Source organism: Heteronotia binoei, chromosome 4 (genome assembly GCF_032191835.1).
Source record: "Heteronotia binoei isolate CCM8104 ecotype False Entrance Well chromosome 4, APGP_CSIRO_Hbin_v1, whole genome shotgun sequence".
Taxonomy (NCBI): domain Eukaryota; kingdom Metazoa; phylum Chordata; class Lepidosauria; order Squamata; family Gekkonidae; genus Heteronotia; species Heteronotia binoei.
In genome coordinates, this window is record NC_083226.1 from 170,662,993 (window position 1) to 170,674,462 (window position 11,470).

The 11,470-nt window shown below is 46.4% G+C and overlaps 1 protein-coding gene across 1 annotated transcript in view; it reads right to left on the bottom strand.

Annotated features, from left to right (window-relative positions):
• ARK2C (arkadia (RNF111) C-terminal like ring finger ubiquitin ligase 2C) overlaps positions 1 to 11,123 on the bottom strand; it is a 141,295-nt gene extending 130,172 nt beyond the window's left edge. The window contains exon 1 of the mRNA XM_060236459.1: positions 11,048 to 11,123. The gene's annotated coding sequence lies outside the window, so the exon portion shown is untranslated. The remainder of the gene's footprint in view (positions 1 to 11,047) is intronic.
• Between the last annotated feature and the right edge of the window lie 347 nt (positions 11,124 to 11,470).

Below are 11,470 nucleotides of genomic sequence, written 5' to 3' on the forward strand. Positions count from 1 at the left end.
AATGTTGGCAATACATCTCGGAAATCTGTTTCCTCTCAGTGGGCATTTGCTGCCCCATATCCCCCCCCCCCCCCAGATCTCTGGGCCTGGTGCTGCATATTTATTTTATTTTATTCGATTTATATCCCGCCCTCCCCCCCGAAAGCAGGCTCAGGGTGGCTTACACACTCATGTAAATACACAGAACATAAAACCACATTAAGATATAAAAACATAAAAAGCAAAAAGTTTCAAGTGCTATAACGATCTTTGAATTGTTCTGTTCTGTTGTTCCAGCTGGGTGTTCTGCCTATAGAAAGACCGATCTTAGGTTCATGTTCAAGGCGGTCCAGCTGTTTCGGAGCCTGTTGTAGCCTGTGATCTTAATTTACAAATGCCTGGTGGAAGAGTGCCATCTTACAGGCCCTGCGGAACTATGCGAGCTCTTGCAGGACCCTAACCTCCTCAGGGAGCTCGTTCCACCAGCTTGGGGCTACAACAGAAAAGGCCCTGCCTCTAGTTGTCGTGAGCCTGGCCTCTTTAAGGTCAGGGACTGAGAGCAGATTTTGTGACCCTGACCGAAGTGCTCTCCAGGGAACATGTAGGGAAAGGCGGCCATTAAGGTATGCAGGTCCCTGGTGATAAAGGTAAAGGTAGTCCACTGTGCAAACACCAGTCATTTTTTCAACTCTGGGGTGACATTGCTTTCACAACGTTTTCACAGCGGACTTTTGATGGGGTGGTTTGCCATTGCCTTCCCCAGTCATCTACACTTCCCCCCCAGCAAGCTGGGTACTCATTTTACCGACCTCGGAAGGATGGAGGGCTGAGTCAACCTGGAGCTGGCTACCTAAACCACCTTCCGCTGGGATCGAACTCAGGTCCTGAGCAGAGGGCTCCGACTGCAGCTTTACCACATAGGCTTTAAAGGTAAGCTCTGATAGGGTTGACAACTTCCAGGTGGGGCCTGGAGATCTCCAGTTGCCCTGGAGAAAATGGCTGCTTTGGAGGGATGGGTTCTGTGGCATTATACCCTGTTGAAGTCCGCCCCCCCTCCCCAAACCTTGCTTTCCCCTGGTGCCATCTCCAAATCTCCAGATCCAGAGCTGGCTACCCTAAACCTTGAACCAACTGCATTCCCTCAAATGAAGCCCTACATCCATTTATGGTCTCATTGACTCGAGGGCTGCAAACAAGCGGATATGATTTATGCCCACAAAAAGTGATCGGCAGAGACTGGAACGAGATCATAAAATTCACATCAGCTGCTGTAGAGGACCCAGTGGAGTTAAAATGCACAACTCCTCGTTTTTGTTTGCGAGAACAGTTAGCAATTGCTGCATTGGCAGTACAAAGAATTCTGCAGGAAATGGGATCTGTGCATTTAATGATACCCTCCAGCCAAGCTTGTGGCCTGTTCTCCAGGGGGGCGGGGAGCAGTTAACACGCCTGCAGAAATATAACTCAAATTCCACACTAAGAAAACACTGCCTATATAATTTTACAAATTGACCAGTGGAGGGGGGGCAAGGCGTACAATGACTTAAAATATTTTTTTCTGCTAATCATTTGGAGAGACTTTGCATATACTCGGGGTGGCCAAACTGTGGCTCTTTCACACATATTGTGTGCCCCCACCACCCCATCAGCTGGCCTGGAGAAGGCATTTGTCTCTTTAAAGCACATCTCCAAGCTAAGCCAGCTGGCAGATTGGAGAATGCATTTAAAGTTGTTTTTTTCCACCTCTCCCTCCCTCTCCCCCATCTATTTGCCTGCCTGCCTTCCTTCCTTCCTTCCTTCCAGCTCTCAGACATCTGACATTCATATCTTGTGGCTCTCAAACATCTTATTCTTTGAGGCTCCTACATTAAGCAAGTTTGGCCACCACCGGCATATACTAAAACTACTCCTTCGTTAATGGAATCCTTTTCCAGTTCTGTAGCTTTTATGATTTCACCAGATTATTACCCATTCAAGTCTATCTTCACATGCTGAAGGACTAGAACAGGGGTGTCGAACTCCTTTGTTATGAGGGCCGTATCTGACATAAATGAGACCTTGTTAGGCCGGGCCATGTCAGGTTGGGCTGAGCCAGGCAGGGCTGGGCCATGTGTGTACCTATTTAAGATTAGGTAGCAGAGATATAAATTTTTGTAAAGAACACAAACAAACACAAATATATATTTTTTAAAAAAATTAAAACATGCTTAAAACGTTAGCACTCATTGGTCTTAAAGATGCTTTCTTTGTATTTCTCCCATGGGATCCAGGGAACTGGGCAAAGGAAGCTCTGGTTCTTTCCTTCCTTCCCCAGGGGACCAGGAGGGGAAGGAGTCTCAGCCAATGGAGAAAATAGAGGTTTTGTTCTGTAGCTCCTGTGCAACTGAGCAAGCCTTGTAAAGCAAGCTGTGATGCAGAAGGAAGCAAGAGAGAGGAAGAAGGAAGCAGATGACAGCCAGTTGCTCGGGGGCCTGATAGGAGCCCTCCAGGGGCCTGATTTGGCCCCCGAACTGAATGTTTGACACCCCTGGACTAGAACCTTGCTTACAAATCTATACCCAGTATCGAGAGTTGCATTTGGGTGACATAATGTCATATCCCATTTACAGCGCTGAATATAATGAAAACTACGCCACATCTCAGAGTGGTATAGTCGATGGAAAAGAAGTAATTTAATGTTCCTACAAATGTTCCTCTATAAGAAGCCCCCAAAAACTAGTACTTTATCCAAGCCCCCACTTCACAATGCATCTCTGCCAAATACAATCAGTCTCCTTTACTTGAGAACGGCTCTTAGCGCTCTAAAGAAGGCACTTAAATGAAACGAAATAGTCCATTTTTTTAAAAAAAAAAAATCAAGACACAATTCAAGAATACCACCACTGTGAGCACACTTGACACGAGATAGGTCATATCCTTTCAATGGTTCGTGCACGAGTTATTTTCCAAGCACAATGCACAAAGAGCTTACCTTAGCACATGGTTGTGTGGTTGCCACACCAAAGTCTTTTAAAAAAAAAATTCAGAAATTAAATATCTAAGCCTCGTACAAGGGAAATCCAGTCTCGCTTGGGAAGCAATTGCACCAATCTGTTAGGGCGTCCTGAATTATTTCTTTAGCACAATTAGTTCCATTTTCTATGTGCGGGTGGAGAGAATTTACAATACCTCAGAAAAGGACTAGGTAGTTGTAAAGAGGGGTCCAGAAGACATGGGAAGTGTAGCCAAGGGAGAAAGTCGCCTGCCCAATGACAGCGGAGAACCATTCTAGCTTTCCACTGTTTCTGAGCGTCCACAAGGCACCGCCTACTTATTTCCAAACCTTTCACCAAGAGGACTAGCACCTTTTTTAAAAAAGAAATGTCAGGATTCCACATTCTGTAGCTGGTGCTCAGTTTTTCTCCTTGGAAAGTGGCAACATTATACCCAACAACACCGTTGGCACCTAAGGGTGGTAGGAGGAAAGAGGAAGCGCATTCATACAAATTATCCCGCCCCACCCACCAGAAATGAGCATCGTGTGAACGGTCACACCCCGAGAGGGAACAGGAGCTTGCATATGTCAAAAAACATTAGCAGTTCTGTGTCAACGAAACAAAAAAAAAGGGGGGGGAGGGTGTTCCTTTTTTTTACGGAGGGCCTCGCCAAAGTGGAACGTCTTTACGTGAGTCTGTAGCCAACAGGGATGCATTGAATGGATTATGGGCAATGGACACTCGTGTGGTTGCTTAATGGCGAAATGTGGCAGAGATAACGTCTGTGCTCCCCCGAAGAAACCGTGCTTCGAGCAAGTAGCCGGATGACAAATGGCTTCGCATGAGTTCCCATTAACCCAGTAGCTTTGGGGGTCTTATTAGAGCACGAAACTATCTCAGAGCCAAGGCACACAGAATGGTTTTGATTCATGCAGGCATTAATCTGCGGGACGAGACCCGGTCGATTGTGATCCGTCAACGTGGTTAAAAGAACCGCTCTCCCTGAACAAAAGCAGCGGGGAAGTTCTCCTCCTTTCCCCAGAAAGAGCAGGGCTTTAAAAAAATAAATAAATCTGTTATATGCTTTCCTTTGGCCAGAGTTGAAATCAACTACTCCCCCCGCCCCAAAACCTTGGGGTGGGTCGCTTGCAGTATGGCTTGTCATTCCCCAAAGGGAGAAAAAGAAGAAGTAAAGCAAAATGGTTATCATAGGAGGGTGGTGGGCAGAGAGACGGAGGGGAGAGGGGAGGGGGGGAATATTAAAAAAAATCACATCATCCAATGATGGTTCGGCCCCCTTCCTGTCGCCCCCCCTTCCTTCAAAAGGGCATGCAGTCTCCTCCTCCCCAGTTTTCATGCAAGCTGATGGAACACACAAGCCTGGCTCTTTTGACATATGTAGAGATGAGCGTGTGTCACGGCAAACAGCTAAGCTGCTCGGTCTGGCGGGGCGACAGCGCACAGAACAAAGGGGCTGGAGAGCACACACCACACTCAAGAGAGGAAGAGGAGGAAGAGGAAATGTGCCAGGCGTTATGGTCAAACAAGGAAAGGCGGCGATGGCCAAAAAACGATTGACTCGGAATACATGGAAATAAAGAGAGATGAAGCAGGAATGATAACTCGGGAAGTGTCTAGGGGGGGAGAAGGGGTAGGGGGGCAAAGCCCGGGCCCTTTGCCTAGTGGGAAATCTCTGACCTACAAAGCTCTTCCTTTTATCCAATCGGTATTTCTCTTTCTTCTTCCCCCTCTATGGATCCCACCATATTTGAATGTATCCTGCAACCTTCCCCCCCCCCCCCCCACTTGCAAAAGGCAAGGAGAGAAATAACTCCACCCCCTCCTCCCTGTTTGGCTTAACCTATTTTTTTAAAAAATGCCATTATGGTGTTTTTTTTAAAGGGGAGGGTGCCTACTCCTTCCTAGAGGATTCTGAAATCTCTTACAGCATGTAGGCAACACAATAAGCCATGTTTAGAGTATTATATAATGGCATTCCCCATTCCCCCCCCTTCCATTTCCATCTCAGGCTGGGATGTAGTCCTGTAAATGGGCTTTGAGGATAGATTCCAGATCTGTAGAATTAACTTCCTGGCCTCTGGGTTACAAATAAAGATGACAAACCAAACCCAGTTGATTTAAGTTGAAAGGGTTGGTAGAGAAGAGCATGTGAATATTTAGAAACTAGTCAACTGGTTCTTTACCTACCAGATGACTGTAAGGGCATGGGAGCGTGCGAATATGAAATTTAGAAACTAGTCAACTGGTTCTTTACCAACCAGATGACTGTAAGGACATGGGCCTTCATATATGGGTCACGGCATAAAGGGAAACCTTGAACATCCCCTACAACACAGTGATCATTTGGTCTCCCCCTATACTTACACACAAACACACACACACACCCCATCTCTTTTTCCAAGGTCATTGTTAGCTACCAAGACCAAAGAATTTTTACCTACAGGAGTTGAGTCAAAAGGGAGGGTTTGTGAAATGGGAGAGTCTTGCAAATTAAACCAGCCAATTAAAAAAAGGGGGGGGGGGATGCCATTCTATCTCCATACATCTTTAGCAAACTGGAGCGATGACCGACATGTAACCTTTATACGGGGCAGGAACAAATTGTAGCTCGGTTCTCTATTTAACGTTTCCGAATGTTTGTCCATGTGTGTGTACATGCGTTTTAGAAATCTATTTCTCTCTTAACCCCCAGCGGTCAAAACGGGACTCTGTGGAAGAGAATCACTTTTTTTTTTTTAATCTACAGTGAGCAAAGATAATATAGGATGTGTATCTAAGAGAACTGGTCGTTCGTAGGCTTAATAATGCTTGCAGGCAGATGTGGGATAGAGAACATTTAGACGCCCCTCCCCATCCATATCAGTGACACCAAAAAAAAAAAATCAAATAAAAATCCATTCATTCAAATGGGGGTGGGGGTGGGAAAGCGGGGGAAAATAATCTAAAACAGCGGGGGGAATACGACAATATAATGGGGGGAGAGCAATAGAAAAAGCACACTAGGTTAATATAGGAAATCTAGTTTCTTTATTGAGAGATTGTATATTAGTATTAGAGGGACTGTGTTGTATAACAATGTTGTCATGCACACAATACAAAAAAAGGCCCACCATGCCGTGGGAAGGGCAAAAAACAGAACGGAAGCGGCATACAATGGCTAGATGTATAAAGAGCTACAGCACGTTACAATTTGGCAGGATTATGTCTCTACAGAGAGATTTACATCAGGAAAAAAAAACTAAGTAAATGTAAAAAAATACAGACCATGCGTCAAAGTTTTAGTACAAGAAAAAAGGTGGAGAAATACACAACCAAAGGATATTCGATACAGAAAAAAAATTTCTTTAACCCACAAAATAAGAACAGGAAGTAAAAAATCCAGCACAGAAAATGTTGATCCCTGTTGAATGGAAAACCATTTTGCTAGCACGTGGCTGTTAACCACGGTTCTTGTTTAAATTTTTTTTGTTTTTGTTTCCCCGCTCTCCCCTTCTCCCTCCCTGGAAAGATTGAAGCATGAATCGCCACTCAAAAGGTGTTCAGATTGCCCTAATTTTGTTGTTTTTAGGGGGGGGGGGAGCGTCAAATTCAAAAGAAAATCTTCCAATTACCTCTCTCTCTCTCTCTCTTTTTTTTTTTTACAAAATTTAGGCAATTGTGAAGGTTAGTTTGGCTCAGCATTCAATGAAAACAGATGGGAGCCCACTGTGGGAAAGGGGGTGCAATTTTTTGACCGGGAGAGAGCTAATCTATGTGCGCATGGGTGTGTGTGCGCGTATATATGCAATGCACAAAGATGCAGTATCCTTTTTTTAAAAAACGTTTCTGGAAAACCTTGACACAGCTTTTAAAGAGCCAGGGCACTGCTAGAAGCAGCACGTTCAACCACTGATTACTTTAATGCCCCTCAACAAAATAGGTAACTATTACGAAACCCCCCCCCCCTTCCGGTGGATGATCTGAAATGAATTGCAAGCTTTTTTTTTTTTTTAAATTAAGAATCAAGGCCAATTTGCATGGGAAACCAAGCCCCTTGCACTAAATTGGGGGCTGGGTGGAGATCTGGCAAAGGGGAGTGTCGGATACTGCATCCTCCATAAAACTAAAAGCAAAATGAAGTCCACTTAACAGGAATTTACACTGCAAATGTACTTAGCTAAACAGGATGAAGGTACAAAAATGGCGTTATAAAACTAGAACTATTTTGGAAAAAAAATGGCCTTTCTTGTTGATTTTGGTTCTAAGCTACTACAATGAAAGCTAAAGAGAAAACAGGTTTTGAGCATACAGTCCGTCTACCATTTTGGGAGGGGGGGTGTCTTTTTCTTCCCCCCCCCCTCCCCCTTTTCGTGAGAAGACTGGTGGTTTAGGACTCTCCAGTTTTAAGCTTCAGCATCCTCTCTTGCAAAGTCTCAGAGAGCCTTTTAAGGTCTCGCTTTAACAGTTCAAATCCCACCAGCTTGGCATTCGAACCGGTTTCAAGTGGGTGTGTTTCAGAGCCAAAGCGAATGTAGGTAAAGGGGCTATTGTCCTAGTTCCCACCCACCCTTCATCCCTTCCCCTTTCTTTATGCCACCTGCCACAGTTTTTAAAAAGCCCGAAGGAGAACATGACTTCATCAATATTGTCATGTTCCGCTATTTTTAACGGTGCAATGGTTATTTTCCTTTCCTTTTTTTTTCCGGAAAAACAAAGTTCTCTGCCTTTCCAGTGCATGCCAAACACCTGAGCGACTGAAGGATGAGAAACCCCGTTTAGCTAAGAGAAAGGCTCCTCGCCCTCTTTCCCCCACCCCCACCCACTACAAAGAGGATGCTTGGCTTAAAATGTCTCGCCTTCCTCCGATGGATACAGGAAATGGTTAAAGAGAAGGGTGGGTGTCAACATGAGAGCTATGTGCAGAGCAGAGAACTAGAAGCCACTGGGCAGAGCAGCAGAGATGGGGCCATTCAATGACCTACACAGATGAGGAAACAAAAAAATTAGAGGGGGAATAATTGAAAGGGTGTTTTTTTTTTTCTTTTTGGGAGGGGGAATCAATGCAAAAAAAAAAAATGTCCGTCATTCCATCACCGCACTAGAAGAGACTGCCATCGGAAGAAAAAGACTGCCACAAATGTGCCAACTAAGCTGTTATGTTACACATGTGCAGTGTGTGTGGGGGGAATGTGAGCAAAGGGGAAAAAATAAGAGCGGCTGAATGAGAGAGGGAGGGGGGGGGATATATAAAAGCAAGCCAGAGCTGAATATTCCAGTGACCGTTTTGCCTGGGAAGTTCTTCAGATACTGAAGAGTCTCCATGTTTCTCACCTGTGCTTAAACATGATCAAAATGTGGCCCTGAAATGTAATTATGCCACATGTTTAACCCAGGGAAGGGATCCTAACTGGAAACCCATGAGGCTTAATCCAAGTAAGAAAAAAGACCAGTCTAGGATTCTTGCTCTGGATTTGGTTAGAGTTCAAATGGTCCTGGTCTCAGTGGAGATGAGAAAAACGGAATATCGGATTTGATTATTTAGTTACATGGAGAAAAAAAAATGACGAAAACTGCAATTTTGGTCATGGGTCTGAGGGAAAGGAACAGAGCAGGATATTCGACAGAAAAGGCAAGGGCGTATGGTTGTTTTGTACAGCACCGTGATACCTGAATGCATCATCCTTTGACAGAAAAGAAAACAGAAGGGATGAGAGAGAGGCAAATTAAAAGAGAGAGAGAGAGAGAGAGAGAAGTAGGTCCAGGTCCATTGTCTGTGGCAGCGGATGGGGTGGATGGGAACAGGGGAATGTGAGAAAAAAATATGCAATGGCCATACACATCCCATATCGTTCAAGGGGGAAAAAAATCCCACGTCTTTCTAAAACTGGTGTTTCTTTTGGATTTCTCTTAGACTCTTTGGCATCTTAAGACAGTTTGGCATCCCAAAAATCGCTGCAAATAGAGATTCTTTGGACCGAATGTTGTAAAGGGTTACCATCCCTCAAGAGGGTAAGCGGGCAAAGGCGAGTGGATATTGGGCGGGGAGAGAAATGCACCCAATTTTGGACCTCAATAGACCAAAACAAGCCCAAAGCACAAAAATAAAAAAAATAAAAACAACCCCTCAAAAGGACTTAAAACTCAGGGGAGAGGTTACCATAGGAGGGCAAAAGGAAGGGAGATAAGAAAAGGTTAAAAGGGGCGGGGGGAAGTGAAGAGGGGCGAGACCAGCTGTGGAAAAAGATCGTATGTTTTGTGTGTTGCTTTTGATGGGGGGGGGGGGAAGATGGTGGTGGCGGGTGGGACGCTAACAATTCACATAGGAACGCTCTGCGTTCAAGCCTAGCCTTGAAGGGACTCCTGAACCTCCATTCCCCCCCCCCCCCCAGTTTTTCACCACACGAAAGGGGGCAGAGAGAGCCTTCCCCTTCCAGCAGGGGGTCTATATTTGTCAGGTGGAGAAAGGGGGGAGGGGCTAGCCCCCAAATCCGAAAAATGGAGCTGGCTGGGCAGTTAAAAAAAACAAAATAAAGACATTATTCTACATTTTTAAAAGGAGGGAAATGAACTCTCCAAATGCTATCCTTTCCTAGAGAATCCAGGCTCTTCCGTCCATTTGAGATCTCCCTTCCTGCCATTTCCACCCCCCCCCCCCCAAAAAAAAAACACGTTTCTTTGGATTCTCTGGTTTTGATCTCCCAGGTAGCTTGGAAATTTCTCACCTTCTTCCCCTGCTGGCTTGGCAGATCTATGTCCCCTCCCCTTCCAGATTTCTCCCCCCCCCTTCTAGTTTCTCCACCAACCCTCCTCTCTCTCTACCTCTCCCCTCTCCATCCAAAAATAAAATAAAATCAGTCTAGACCCATGCCTGCTTTCTCTCCCTTGCAACCCTTTCTTGGAGGGGGGGGGAGATCTTTCATCTACCCTCCACCCCCTCCCTGGAGAGCCCCCACTCTGCAAGCTTCCCCCCATCTCCCTCCCTCCCATTTCTCAGCTTGTCTCGTGTCCTTCCCGTCCACGCCTCCTCCTCTTCCTTCTCCAATCCCACAAAGGGGGCAGATGCACAAAAAAAGGGGGGCAGTGGCGGACTGGCCAGGGGTCAGCTTGCCCAATGGCAAGAGGGCCCCTGATTAAATGGGCCCCCTTAACCATTAGACAATCTGTTAAAGATGTTAAGGTCCTTTTAGTGGCTGGACAATATAACAGAAGTTCCAGTGTTCTTACTGTAATGCCACTAAAACTGACATTGTATTTAGGGTTGCCAAGCCTCCAGTTGAGGCCTGGGGACTCTCGCTTTTCCAACTGATCTCCAGCTGGCAGAGATCAGCTCCCCTGGAGAAAATGCAATCCGTATTTACATTTAATCTCTACCGCACACTGCCAGTAAAATGTGCAATATATGTACACACAGGGTGCATTCGCACTACACTAACTAATGCGGTTTACATCTGCATTTTTGCTATTCTTACACAGTAAAAATCTGGATGTAAAATGCATTAGTTAGTGTAGTGTGAATGCGCCCTGTAATGGCTAAAAGAGGCCTCCCACTAAATACCAAATATACATTTATTTCGCAAAAGTTTTAATTGTATCTCTCTCTCCCCCCCCCCACTTACGTATCTTTTGAAAATTTTATTTCTTTCTTACAAAAATGAAACGATAGCCTTCGAGTTGTGGGTGGCCCCCTTTGTCTCCTGACAACCCATATTTTTAGATCCAGTCCCGCCACTGGGGGGGGGGGTGTTCCTCGTCCCCTGCAAACAATCCTCAAATCCAGATAGCGTCTGGGGTGGGGGGGGGAATGCTCTCTCTGCCCCTCCCCTCTCCCCTTTTGCAACAAAAGCAAAAATAAAAAAGGCACAGCTAAAGAAGAGATACCTCTGTTACGCACAGATCCCACAAAGGGGACAGATGCACATTTTTACAAAAAAAAAAAAGGGGGGGCGGGGGGTTTCCTCCCGCCCCCTCCAAAACAATCCTCAAATCCAGATAGCGTGGGGGGGGGGAATGCTCTCTCTGCCCCCCTTCCTCTCCCCTTTTGCAACAGAAGCAAAACAAACAAAAAGAAAAAGACACAGATAAAGAAGAGATACCTCTGTTACGCACAGAGCCAAAACACTGGAAGAACAAGATAGCCGACGTGGACCAAAACCATCCTGGCCGGCCGGCTGACTGGCTTGCTTGGCGCGCTCGGGGGGGAGGGGGGGTGTCGGCGGCGCTAGCCCTGGCTGCGGGCTGGGGTCCCCCTCGAGGGCGGCAGGCGGTCGGGCTGCTGCTGCTGCTGGAGGAGGCGGAGGCGGGCGGACAGATGGCCCATGGAACTGGTTCCTCGGCGCGCCCCTGCAGACATCCAAATGGGGAGCTCTCGAGCCGTCGCAGCTGCCGGGCGCACAAAGGGAAAGGGCGCACAATGGGGCGGAGGCCTTGCGCTGGGGCTGCTGCTGCTGCTGGCTGGCTGGGGCCGTTGCTTTTTTGCCTAGGCGGGCGGCCGGCCTCTCGCTCGCTGGCTCTCTGGC